Genomic DNA, 12,304 nt, shown 5'->3' with positions numbered 1-12,304 from the left:
TATGGTATTGTATTGTATTAAATCATATCATTTCTGATGGTATCCTATCGTATCGTTCCTTATTATATCGTATTGTGTGGATTCGGGTCGTATCATATCGTATCGTATCCTGTCATATTGTGTCGTTTCTTATTGTTTCGTATCCTATTTTACATCACCCACTGATTTGTGAAGAGTTGTCATGATACCCAAAGATGGCAATCAAGACATTCAAAATGTTGACTCAAACTAACTTCCAGCTGATATTAAACCAGCTAAGAGCTGGAGTTAAGGCTACAGCCCTGCCACCTTGTAAGCAGCTACTACACGTCCACCTGTAGTGAAATCAGCCATATCCCTGATTATGAGTAATTGTGCATGACTTCTAGCCTTGATATAATCAAAATAGATGAGATACTAAAAAACCAATCACCCTCAGTACAGTTGTAACAAAGAAGGAAATCAAGTACAGAGACCAATCATGCTGTAAAAATTGCCATTTTAATAGGGGCACCAATGGCGCCCAAGCTGCCCATCTAATGGGCCGCAAGTGATCACTTGAGGAACCACAGCTTTTTGTACTCCTGCATTGGTTTGATTATTTCAGCGCTAGAGGTTGTTGCCTAAAAATACCAAGCTCTTTTACCTCACATCACATGGAGGTGTTTTAAATTTCTATTTGATAAAGCACAAAAAGCTGGCACGATTTCCAGGGCAGGAGCCTCTCTGTTCACGTTGTTCGCAGCTGAATGGGAGCAGAAAATGGAGTACATTATCAACATGTCGTAATGCACATAAACAGAGACATATAATTGCATATCCATGTGATTGTACCAGATTAGAAATAATGGGCAGTTGATAGCATAGCCGTGTAACTCACTACTTTTCTTCCCTGCTTGTATTGATGGTGCTTGTTCTTGTATACAGTCATGTTCAGGGACATTATGCTGTAATGCTGCTCAGACGTGAATCAATACTTGTGAATTACAGAGCCCCCGCTCTAATTGCAAGCTGCTGCAGTGCTGTACCTAGGCTGAAATGTATCTAGTGCACACAGAGATGATGGATAATAAACTTTCTTTGCATTTAACAGTTAATAAGTGCAGAATTCTGTTCAATTCCTTGTTCAATAAATGACTTCAATGAAATCAGGATATTTGAAACAATCAGTTGGATGTACTCTAAGGTATGCAGGTAATATGGTGTGAAAAGATGAAGGTTTAACACGTTAGGGTCCCTTTTTTCTTCTTTCTCTCTTCAAAATTGAACTGTATTGTGACTTTTTTGTTTCTAGTTACTATGGTGATCTTTATGTGTTTAAATGTGGTATTAAGTGCAAACGTTAATGCTTAGTTTTCTATTGGATGACCCTGAAGCAATAAGAAAACTATTCAAGAATTTGTCTTTACATGCATTCATCTACACCTGCACTTCACTCCTCTTTGACTTATTCCCACTCTTTCTTTCCGTCTTCAGTGCCCATTTCCTCTCTTCTCTCCGCCCATGCATTGCCCTATACACAGCATTAATAATTGAGAGCATTTTATGCAGACAGTGAGGTTTGGTGCCCTGAGCTCTTTGGTCATGGATCCATGGCACTAATGCTGGGTGGCAGGCCAGTTTGAGGCCCCCTGCACTCCAAGTCCAGGCCGGGGCACATCTGTCTGGCTGACTGGCCAATTCATGGGCCCTGGATCCCTGAGCTATTATGCACACAGCTGACATGCACACACAAACACACACGTGTGCGCACACATACCAGGAGGATTCACGCACCATTTACTCTTCTATCTGTAAAGCTCACGTCACACTTTTGCACCTTTAAGCAACAACCAAAGGCCACAATGACTGACACCTTCAAAAGCCTAAATAACAGTGAGCTGCTGTGTTTACTCTTATAACACTATAATTCTCACTCAGACTCACAATCACATTCCCTCCCAATACAATGCTTATGAGATAGAGTGGTGGTTTGTTTAAGAAAGAATTACAGTGTTTAAAAGCAAACTATGTGTGTGAGACTGTGGCTGTTCTTGTGTAAAACTGTAGTTCTCCGAATGAGGATTTGTGATTTAAAAAGGGAGACTGTTAAGGAAGTTTCTGAAGTTTCTTTTAAAAAGCCTGTTCACCTACCAAGTTGGTTTTCTTGCTGTGTGTTTAGGATTGAAGGAGAATTTAAATCAAGCTGCAGAACATTGAAGGACGACTTCAAAATTCACAGAGCTTTGTTAGAACAATAGCAAGGTCACCAGTTGCTTGATTTTTCCGATTATGTTCTGCAGTCATTGTTTTAAAAGCAGTAAGCCAACCGTTGACTGAAACTGCAATGCTACACTTCAATCTAAGATTTTAGGCACACAGCCATGTTAAATAACACTCATCCTCATATGTATCATTCTGTTTTTGCACACACTACCTCTTTTTATTCAGGCAAATTTGCTCAATTTGTTTGTCCAGTCTCTGTTTACTTGTCCAGAACAGCCAGTGTAGCATCTTTACATTTGCTAACTGGCAACGACACATTGACTGTTTGCACAGAGTGAGCTAACATGTAAGTTTGTGTGACAACTCTGAATCACACTGACCTCAAAACTACAGTCATTCTGGTATTTACAACCAGCTTCCTTTTGTTTCTGCAGAGGCATCACTGAATCAGAATTTATATCCATTCACTTCTGTTTTTTACTGGTTTGGATGTGAGTGTGAGAGAAATAAGCACTGTGTGCAGGACTTTACAATGGAGCATGATTTATTATTCACTCAGGGGTCCCTTCAATATTTTTTAACTTAATACAACAGCCTGGCAAAAAACAGAGTACTTTAATAAAAGTTTAAAATGCTCAGTTTTTGTTGAAACTAATGGAAATGTGTATGTTTAGTTCCAAACATTGACTGTGGATTTTTGCTCATTTTTCATTGTTTTTATTTATTAATACTGCTGTGGAGGGAGCTAAATTGTGTGTAGTTCTTCAGTCAAAAAAAATTCCCTCAAAAAAGACAATAAAGACAAAATGATATCATATACTGTCAAATCGTATCGTATCCTGCCGTACTGTATCATATCATACGTAGCATATTGTATTGTAATGTATCCTATTGCCTGTATTATGTTGCACAATACCATGTTGTATTGTATCATATCATAGTTTCTTATCGTATCGTTTCGTATCATATCGTTACTTATGTTGTATTGGGTCGTGTTGTGTTGTTTCGGGTTGTATCATATCCTATGGTGTCGTATTGTGTCGTATGGTATTGTATCGTATCGTATCGTATTAAATTGTATAGTTTCTTATCATATCCTATCACTTTTATCATATCGTAGCGTGTCATATCATGTCGTATTGTGTCGTATGGTATTGTATTGTATCGTATTAAATCGTATCATATCTTATCGTACCCTATCATATCGTATCATATCGTGTCGATTCGGGTCGTATCATAATGTATTGTGTCGTATGGTATTGTATTGTATCGTATTATATCGTATCATTTCTTATCGTAAGCTATCGTATAGTTCCTTATTATAATGTATCCTGTCGTATTGTGTCGTATGGTCTTGTATTGTATCATATTGTTCCTTATTATATCATACCGTATTGTGTTGATTCATGTCGTATCATATCTTGTTGTATTGTCTTGTATTACATTGTATCGTATCAAATGGTATCGTTTGTTATCCTATCCTAGTCTATCGTATTGTTTATTATCATATCATGTCGTTTCTTATTGTTTCATATCCTATTTTATTATATCGTATTGTATCATTTCTGATTGTATCGTTTTGTTTCTTATCATATCATATTTTATCATATTGTACTGCATTGCATCGATTGGTACTGAATCACCTCCCGTCATAATGCATCACAGCGTAACATATTGTAACATATATTTCTATTTATACCACATTTAAAGGTGGTATTGCAAAATACAGTTGGAATAATAATACGGAGAGGTGTTTCTTACCATTTTACCTTCATTTTCACCTACAACAGGGTCAGAATATGAGAAAACCACCTCCTAACAGTACACAATGCTGTCCAATATAACAAGATGTAACATTCAATTTCATTATTTGATTAATTGAAACATAACTGAATAGACACCATACAAGATTAAGATTTAGATAGTGTACCTTTTACTGCCACAACCGATTGTTTGTGTGAGTAGAACAGGATTTAGATAATCATAGTGGGGACATAAACTGTATGATTATGGAGAAAGATGATGTGCTAGTGTGTTTGGGAAAGTATAGTGTTGCTGTGTTTGAGAGCAGGTTTTATTTATGATCTGAACAGCCACTCGTAAATTCACTCCCCGGTCACATGTCTGCATATGTGATTGGAGACCTGATGTGTTTATGTATATGCAAGCGTAACAGACGAAAGAGAGACCAATAGAGTGCTGACGTGCAGGTGTGCTCGTGAACCTGAGAGAGTGTGTTTATTTCCATGACATGAAGGTGGAGAGGGATGATGGGATTGAGGGGAGGATGAGTCGAGAGGGAGGGAGGAGGAAGAAGCGCTCTGGTCCTGTCGCCTTGGGTGCATCAGCAGCAGGAATTGTTCTGTGCCCTGTGGGGGCCATCTGACTGTTCTGTCACCCTCCACAGAAGGCTGACTCTGCCTTAAAGTGCTCGGCCCCGCGCAGGCCTGCAGTTGGACATGCTTGATGTTTAATACATACACAGGGAGAATATTGAGAACGCCTCGGGAGGATGCCGTACACAAGCTGTAAGGGAGACAGTATTTTTGTGTCAGTTTGTAGAACAACCAAGAATAGAGGAGCTCCTGTACAAAGTATGCGTGGGCAGGCTGTGAACATAATTGCCCGGAATTCGAACCAGAGCTGGAGCTCCATCGCAAATTCGAAATATACGAGATCCAGGAGTTAAGCACCTCTCAACAATACACACTTGTCCTGAGTGGCGGACAGTTTCATACTCGTGACTGTGCAATGCACTGACTTATCTGTGCCAGGAAATATACATCACATTCATACATGAAGTGTAAGTCAAAATAACAGCCATGAACTAAGGTGAAAAAGCCTCTCCCAATATGCGTCTGTGCATCAAGCGTGATGTAATTCAGGGCATCACTCCTAAATAAGGCAAGAGAACGGGCCCTCAGGGGTGACCCTCCTGCTTAAGTCAACACAATGAGTGTAATTAGGGGAGATACACACACACATTGGCACACGCACTCACGCGCGCACACACACACACACACACACACACACACACACACACACACACACAGAGGTGGGAACCCTTGCTGCATAGTAAGTGGATTTCATTCATCTACATGCAGTGAGCCTGCTGGAGAAGTTCTACTCACACCCACACATTCAGCAGCACTGCCAGGATCTCACACCGCAGCTTATTACAGGTGAGAGCATCATTACACACTGATTTAGATACACAGGCATGGATTCATATACTGCGAAATCACATCATTACAAGGGAGACAGACTTAAAATAAGCAAGCTCTGTATCTTATTGGACAAAAGTTGCATCTTTGGAAGAAAGAAATAATCCCTAGACTCCACTGATGTGTGATGAAAATAGAAGACAAAACAGGCCTTTTTTTTCTGTGTGACATGCCTGTGTCTCCTCTCCTGCACCTAACAGTCTCTGAGTTCATCAGATCTGACTCCATAATTAATCGACCCTGCTGTGTAAGTAGGACTGCCTTCTTCTTCTTCTTCTTCTTCTTCTTCTTCTTCTTCTTCTTCTTCTTCTTATCATCACGTACTGTACAGCAACCCACGCCCTCCAGGCCATCAGCGGATTAATGATGAGTGCCTGTGATAGGAGAGCCCCTCACAAAGCCTTTATTAATTAGCATGGCACCAGCACTGTGGCCGCAGTGTGCAACACATGTTCCCTCTAATCCAAACTTTAAAGGGGCACGATCAGGCTCCCAATCACCCACTGCATGTAATACTCCGCATGATATTAAACCTTGATGCGTGCATGCATTATGTTGCAGATTAAGCGGGTGAAGGGGAAGGTGCACCATTTCCAAATTAGCATGGCAACTTTCACACATCGCTGACCAACCAACCGGTTATGCTGCGCTTTACTAGGAAGCCTATGAATGATTGATCAGACAGGTGGGATCGAGAATAATTCAGCAGCGATGAAGAGGGGAGGAGGGCATGCTGAACGGTTCAAACCTGTGCAGGTGTCACCAAAGTAATGGCAGAAAGAGAGAGACAGAGAGAGGATGGATTGTACTCACTAGCCCCCAGGTGCGTTAGAGGAGCATCCCGGTCTCTCAGGGCCAGCTCTTCCGATGAGTTCTCCCGGGACAGCGCGCCTTGATCCTCACTATCATTCTTTGCAGAGCGGTAGCCTCCTCACAGCCTCACCTTACTCTTCTTCTCTGGCATCATATGAAAAAAAAATACAGCTGCAAGCCAGATGGAATTCGCCTCTAATTGTTGTTTCGGGGTTGTGGTCGTCCGTCTGTCAGTATGTGGAACACAAGTGACAGCAGCGGATTGCTATTTGAGGAGATGCTGACGCGCAACCGGAGGGGCTCGCCTCCTGCTTTTCTCATCAGGCTCCATCAGCTCTCCGTTAGGCAGCACCATGTGACTGAAGCCATTGTCAAGGCGGAGACAATAACGACATCGTTTTCCGGTTACAGCTTTCAAAACAAAAGCTAGGTGGACTGGTAAGAATCAGAATCAGAATCAGAATCAGAAATCAGAATCAGCATCGGAATCAGAATCAGAATCAGCTTTATTGGCCAGGTGTGCTTGAACACGCAAGGAATTTGACTTTGGTTAACTGTGCTCTCTTTGTACAAGGCATAATAAGGCATACAAATAAAAATAAAAATATAATAATAATAACAATAACATCAGCTATAAATACAAAGAACAACAAGTAGACCTTACTAATATGTACAGACTTAAATAATATGATAATAGTGCAGTGGTGAGTAGTGCAGAGGTAGGGTGAATCAGTGCAAAGACCAGAAAATAGGGCATAACAATGAAATAAATGTAATGAACTAATACTTTTGTGCATTGCCTTTACACTGCTTGGCAGTACCTGCACCCAAATTGACTTGAAGCACTTTGTTACTCTTGCTGATCTTGTTTCCTCTTGTCTAGATTTTGCTTGTGTTATTCTTGTTCTCGTATGTATGTTGCTTTGGATAAAAGCGTCTGCTAAATGACATTGTAACATTGTAACATTGTAATGAGGAATGTAGCTGAATTTATCTATTTATGTCTTGTATTTACCTGATCTTGTTAACGCTACCTTATTTTTAACTTTTCTTTCCACTATTACTTATTTTATTAATTTTACTGTATTGATTTTATTTTATTTTTAAGTATTTTATTTATAATCATGCCTTTTGTAATTTTACCATTGCTGTTGTTTTCTAACTTGGATACTCACTACTGCACTATTATCATATTATTTTAGTCTGTACATATCAGTCATGCCTATTTGTTGTTCTTTTGTATTTATAGCTGATGTTATTGTTATTATATTTTTATTTTTATTTGTATGTCTTATTCTTATGCCTTGTACAAAGAGAGCACAGTTTACTAAGTCAAATTCCTTGTGTGTTCAAGCATACCTGGCCAATAAAGATGATTCTGATTCTGATTCTGATTCTTCTGAGTTGAATTGAGTTGAGTTTAACCCTAAACTACAGTTTACTGAAGTTTATAAAAATGTCCAAGTGTTTTCCAACATTATGATTTAGAACTAGACTACCTGCCAGGTGTAATGTTTGCTAATTGCATGTATAAAATTAATCCAATTTGGCTAGGCCTATGTTATGCTGGTGTGAAATATGTATGTAAACTGTCATTAGAGAATATTTTGATGAATTGAAAACTTACTTGAAATCAGTTCAATTGTTTTTAGTGCAAAAAACTATGCAAGTGAGTTGTTTAAAGCTGCTGTGAGGAACTTTTGATTTATATCAATTTTGGAGCCCCATGGTGGACAAAGTGATACCTCTTATTTCTTGTTCTGTAGATGCAAAAGTAGTGTTTTCAACACAAACCTCACCCTGCTGTCTTTTAACAGCCAGATGTATAACTCAATGTGATTATTTGCCATGAAAACAGCCGAAAAAGGGTGTTTTTAAAGCCAAATGTCAATCATGTGGTCTGATACCTGCCCCCTCTGAGTGGTTTAAGGCATTAAAAATGACAACAGATAAGGTATCAGTGTTGTTGTTTATGATTTTGTTTGCTTTTAAAGGTCATAAAGAGGCATCAGTGTTGGTTTCAGTCTGTTTCTCAGCTGGTGAAAAACTCCTCATAGTGCCTTTAAAGTCATAACCGTGGAAAATGGACCCACAGAACATTTCCAGGGAAAGGAGAGTGAAAGAGCTCTTATTTCTTATTTTATTTATTGTTTCATTGTTGTTGCTAGTGTCAACGTGAATGTCTAAGTTGGGGTTAGCTAGTCATTGGCATACTTGCATGCAACAGAAGTCTTTGCTTGAGTCTGCACGCCCTGTTGAGAAATAGAGGTTTGAAATATATATATAAAAATTCACCATGGACTACTTTATGACATTTTCTTTGTCATTTTCATCGACCATTTACAGAAAATATTAGGTACTGTAGCCTCATATTAGTAACACATCACAGAAAAATAAACAAAAAGCTAGCCAATGTGTGAAGGTACAAATATAAATGAAAAGACATATTCAGCTGATATTGTGTACCTGAAGTAGACGTTGCAATACATTTCCTACATGAAAAGGAGTTTTTTTTTAAAAGCTTGTCATAATGTGGATGTTTGCAAGGTGACCACTTTTCATAAGAAGTGTTACACTTGTAAACAACAGGTTGTATTTGCTATTCGGTGGCGTTCACTGTGTGCTTTTATTTTGAAGGATGTTAGCAACATTTCCTGTGAATGCCTAGTTTGTGTCTGATTTGACGCACTGTTGAAGGCAATTCAATTAAAGCCGACCTCACAGACGAGCGCCCCCACGCGGCCAGTGTTAAAATAGCATCGAAATGATTCGAGGGACCATTACTTCTACACCAAAGCATAATCCCATAATAAATTATTGACATGCTCCTCATAATAGCCTCTGTATTCCTTATCGAGTCCAGAACTTTCTTCAGAGCAAAATAATGAAGAAAAACGTGATGAGACTGTGACTCCTTAGGCACATGCATAATGTTAAACTTTTATGAGCATGGGCCTAAATAAAGAAAGCATTCATATGCTTGTCAGCCAGCCAGTGGTGGCTGTAATTTTCAGCTCTGTAGGGCAGTTAGTGTTGATACATTTCCTGTAGGCTGAAAGGGGAAAGCTCATTTTGCAGATTTAAAGTTAGGCTGGTTCTGATGTGTGATTATGTGGCGCATTATGTGTTACCTGCAACGAGAAACATTGTTATCCATATTAGCTCCTGAGGTGACATAAGGTGTTTCAGTGTGAATAATGAAATCTTTGAAAGGCTGGGGTAAAAGCACACTATTATTCACCACAATAAATCAGATAAATCTAATTATTTTGGCTGCTGTGAGTCTAAGAAAGGATGAAATCTCTTTTGCTCTGTGTGTTTGAGCACCCAGAAATGTGACAGGACGAACAGAGAGGGGAAAAGAGAAGCAGACAGAGGAAAAAAAGAGGGAGCGGGAACCAGCAGTGACAGCCTGAGATGCTTTCAAAGAGAGAAAAAGCCTTGTCCTTTTGAGGTCTTTTTGCCATTGTTGTCCACTACGAGCCAGACTCTCGGGTCTCCTCCACAAAGCAGGTCCCTTCAGAGCAGCGCACCACTGGCTGTCCTGTCACTTCACATTAGCATCCTGGTAGAGAACAGCGGCCCCTGAGGGCTCGGACACACTTGTCATGAAAGAAATGTTCTGGACACACACACACACACATACACACACACACACACACAGAGCGAGTCGATAAAGAGGTGTTGGTTAAAATGGGCAAAATGGGAACACAAGGAGGACTTCCATAAAGGCTCCTCACAGAATTATAACAGTGACCCTGTTTCAGCCCCAACTCTCCTCTTTCTGCCTTACTCTCTCCCCTCCACCCACTCTCTCTCTCTCACACACACACACACACACACACACACACACACACACACACACACACACACACACACACACACACACACACACACACACACACACACAAGACATTTTTATGGCACACATTCAGGAAACATGTTCTCATAAGAAATGCAGTTGTGAATGAGTGAGCTTCATGCATGGAAGAAGGGCAGGACACTAATGTATTCTACTAGTAGCCCCTTGCACTTACCACCTTCATGTGTAACTATAAAGCATGGCAGATGGTCCAACAACTTTGTTAATGCCACTGGCTGCACACACACACAAAAATTGGTTCTTACATTTAGTAACATGTTAGACCGCAGCTGGTGGGTCATCTGTAACTAACTCAGGAGTCGCCAAGCTTTTGAGAAGCTGCACTGCTTTGAATTAGGAATGTAAGCCAAGACTTTCCAAAAGACTGTTGTAAAATGTGTGTGAACAGTAACAGAACACCTGCATTATTTCTTATGTTATCCTGTGGCTATAAATGCATAATTCTAGATACAGACAGCAAATCAAGGTCTTCTTACTAGCGTATTTCTGGAGCTTTTAACCACATTACCCAGTCCTAAGTCGTCATTGTTGTTGCATTTTGAAAACTTTGTATATTTGTGGTTCTTACAGGTCAAGGTGGACTTAAAGAGGACACTGAGCAAACTCCTTGAACAGATAAAGGCAGTGTGATGCAGTTAAAAAGTACACGATAAGCAGGTAAGTGGATCTTGAGTTTGGATTGTTGGAAAAAACGTAGCCTGTTGTGTCATAAATCATGTCTATCTGCAGTATTGTTTTGCATAAAAAGTCTGAGACAAGAAAATATGACACGAATAAAAGTAATGGAGTGTAAATTATCTATGTACCACAAACAAAGTTAAACCCATAGAGCAGGTGCAAGTGGTAGATATTTGTGATGCACGAGCTGCTTCAAATTGATCACGATGTTTGCGCTTTTTTCAAATGATGAAAGAATGTTTTTATTTGTTGAATAAATGCAGAAATCGTGCCTCCCAGCTCGCCTCCATAAATACCCTGAGGTTAATTTTGGCGGTTGGGGAGGAGCTCCTCCTGGGCCTGGGGCTGGACGCATGCAGGTGGGCCGGGCGGCGTGGGACGGCAGAAGAGAAGAGAGAGGAGAAGAGAGGAACTTTAAAGGAGCAGAGTGCAGGAGGAGGAGGAGTGTGTGATGAAATGAGATGTGAAGTGTTCCCTCAGTCAGTCCGCAGACGCGTAAAAGATTCATCAAGCTGGTGGAGGAGAGAGGTGGGACTAGCCTCCATGCACGAGGAAAGGAGGAGGAGGAGGGTGACTGAGAGAGTTGCTTTTAAGATCTTTTCTATTATAAATCATACCAAGCAGCGACTACCCAGAAGGCAAACGCAGATCCCAAACAAAAGGCCTGTGGAGAAAGGGAGGCAGGACAAGAGGGATTTGGGGCGAAGAGGGGGAGACTAAAAAAAGGAGAAACGTATGGAATGTGGACTAAAGTGGGAGATATATGTAAACACATATAAATAATTCAATAAAAAAAAGATAACATGCCTCTCTTACAGTTTCTTTTCGATGTGTACCAATATGTTTACTTAATGTAATTCAGATTATGTTTGTTTAACCTCAATGTAAAAAAACTCAAAAATGAATCATGCAAAAATACGGTTGTCTTGATGCAAAATTCAACAAAATGCAGAAGCTTTTTTCTAAGGAGTCAGATTTTTTTTCCAGGAATTAACTTTCCAGTAATAGAGCTTGTGTCTTATTTAATTAATGTTAAAGGGTAGGCAGGATAAGCCAATTGGCTTCAGCCTACACTTTTTTTGGTCAGCATGTGATTGGCTAAAATATATGTGGATGTGTATGCATGTTTATGTATGCCTGAATGTACTTTTGTATGTGTCCATGTGTACGTATGCATGTACATATCAATATGTGTGTGCTTTGCTAGGCTGCCTGTCTGCCCCTCGCGTAAAATAAGAGTTTGTATACCAGAGTTTTGTGTTGCAGACATGTCCCTAGGTTTGTAAATACTAAGAAGGAAGGCTCCCACACATATAATAGTTTCAAGAAAATGCTATGAACCCTTGTACAATTAGATAAGTAGTGTTTTATATGGTTTACTTACTGAAGGATGTTATTGTTGGTAGAGAATGTAATGTACTGCCATCTGTGAGAAACTGAAATTGAAATACGTATTTGTCTATGTTCTAATTGTCACAAAAGCTTGTGAATAACAGACTCATTCTGGACAACAAATGATATT

The 12,304-nt window shown here is 39.8% G+C and overlaps 1 protein-coding gene across 4 annotated transcripts in view; it reads right to left on the bottom strand.

Moving 5' to 3' along the window:
- LOC117820936 (AF4/FMR2 family member lilli) overlaps nt 1–6,578 on the bottom strand; it is a 56,788-nt gene extending 50,210 nt beyond the window's left edge. For 3 of the 4 annotated variants that reach the window (XM_034694888.1, XM_034694889.1, XM_034694886.1), the window contains exon 1: nt 6,222–6,562. The gene's annotated coding sequence lies outside the window, so the exon portion shown is untranslated. Of the gene's footprint in view, nt 1–6,221 lie in introns of all 4 variants that reach the window. The other variant, XM_034694887.1, reaches the window with a different exon arrangement.
- Between the last annotated feature and the right edge of the window lie 5,726 nt (nt 6,579–12,304).

The sequence above is a fragment of the Notolabrus celidotus genome, chromosome 11, assembly GCF_009762535.1.
Source record: "Notolabrus celidotus isolate fNotCel1 chromosome 11, fNotCel1.pri, whole genome shotgun sequence".
NCBI classification, from domain to species: Eukaryota; Metazoa; Chordata; class Actinopteri; order Labriformes; family Labridae; genus Notolabrus; species Notolabrus celidotus.
Note: the sequence above shows the minus strand (reverse complement) of the source record. Positions and strands in the feature narration are given on the sequence as shown.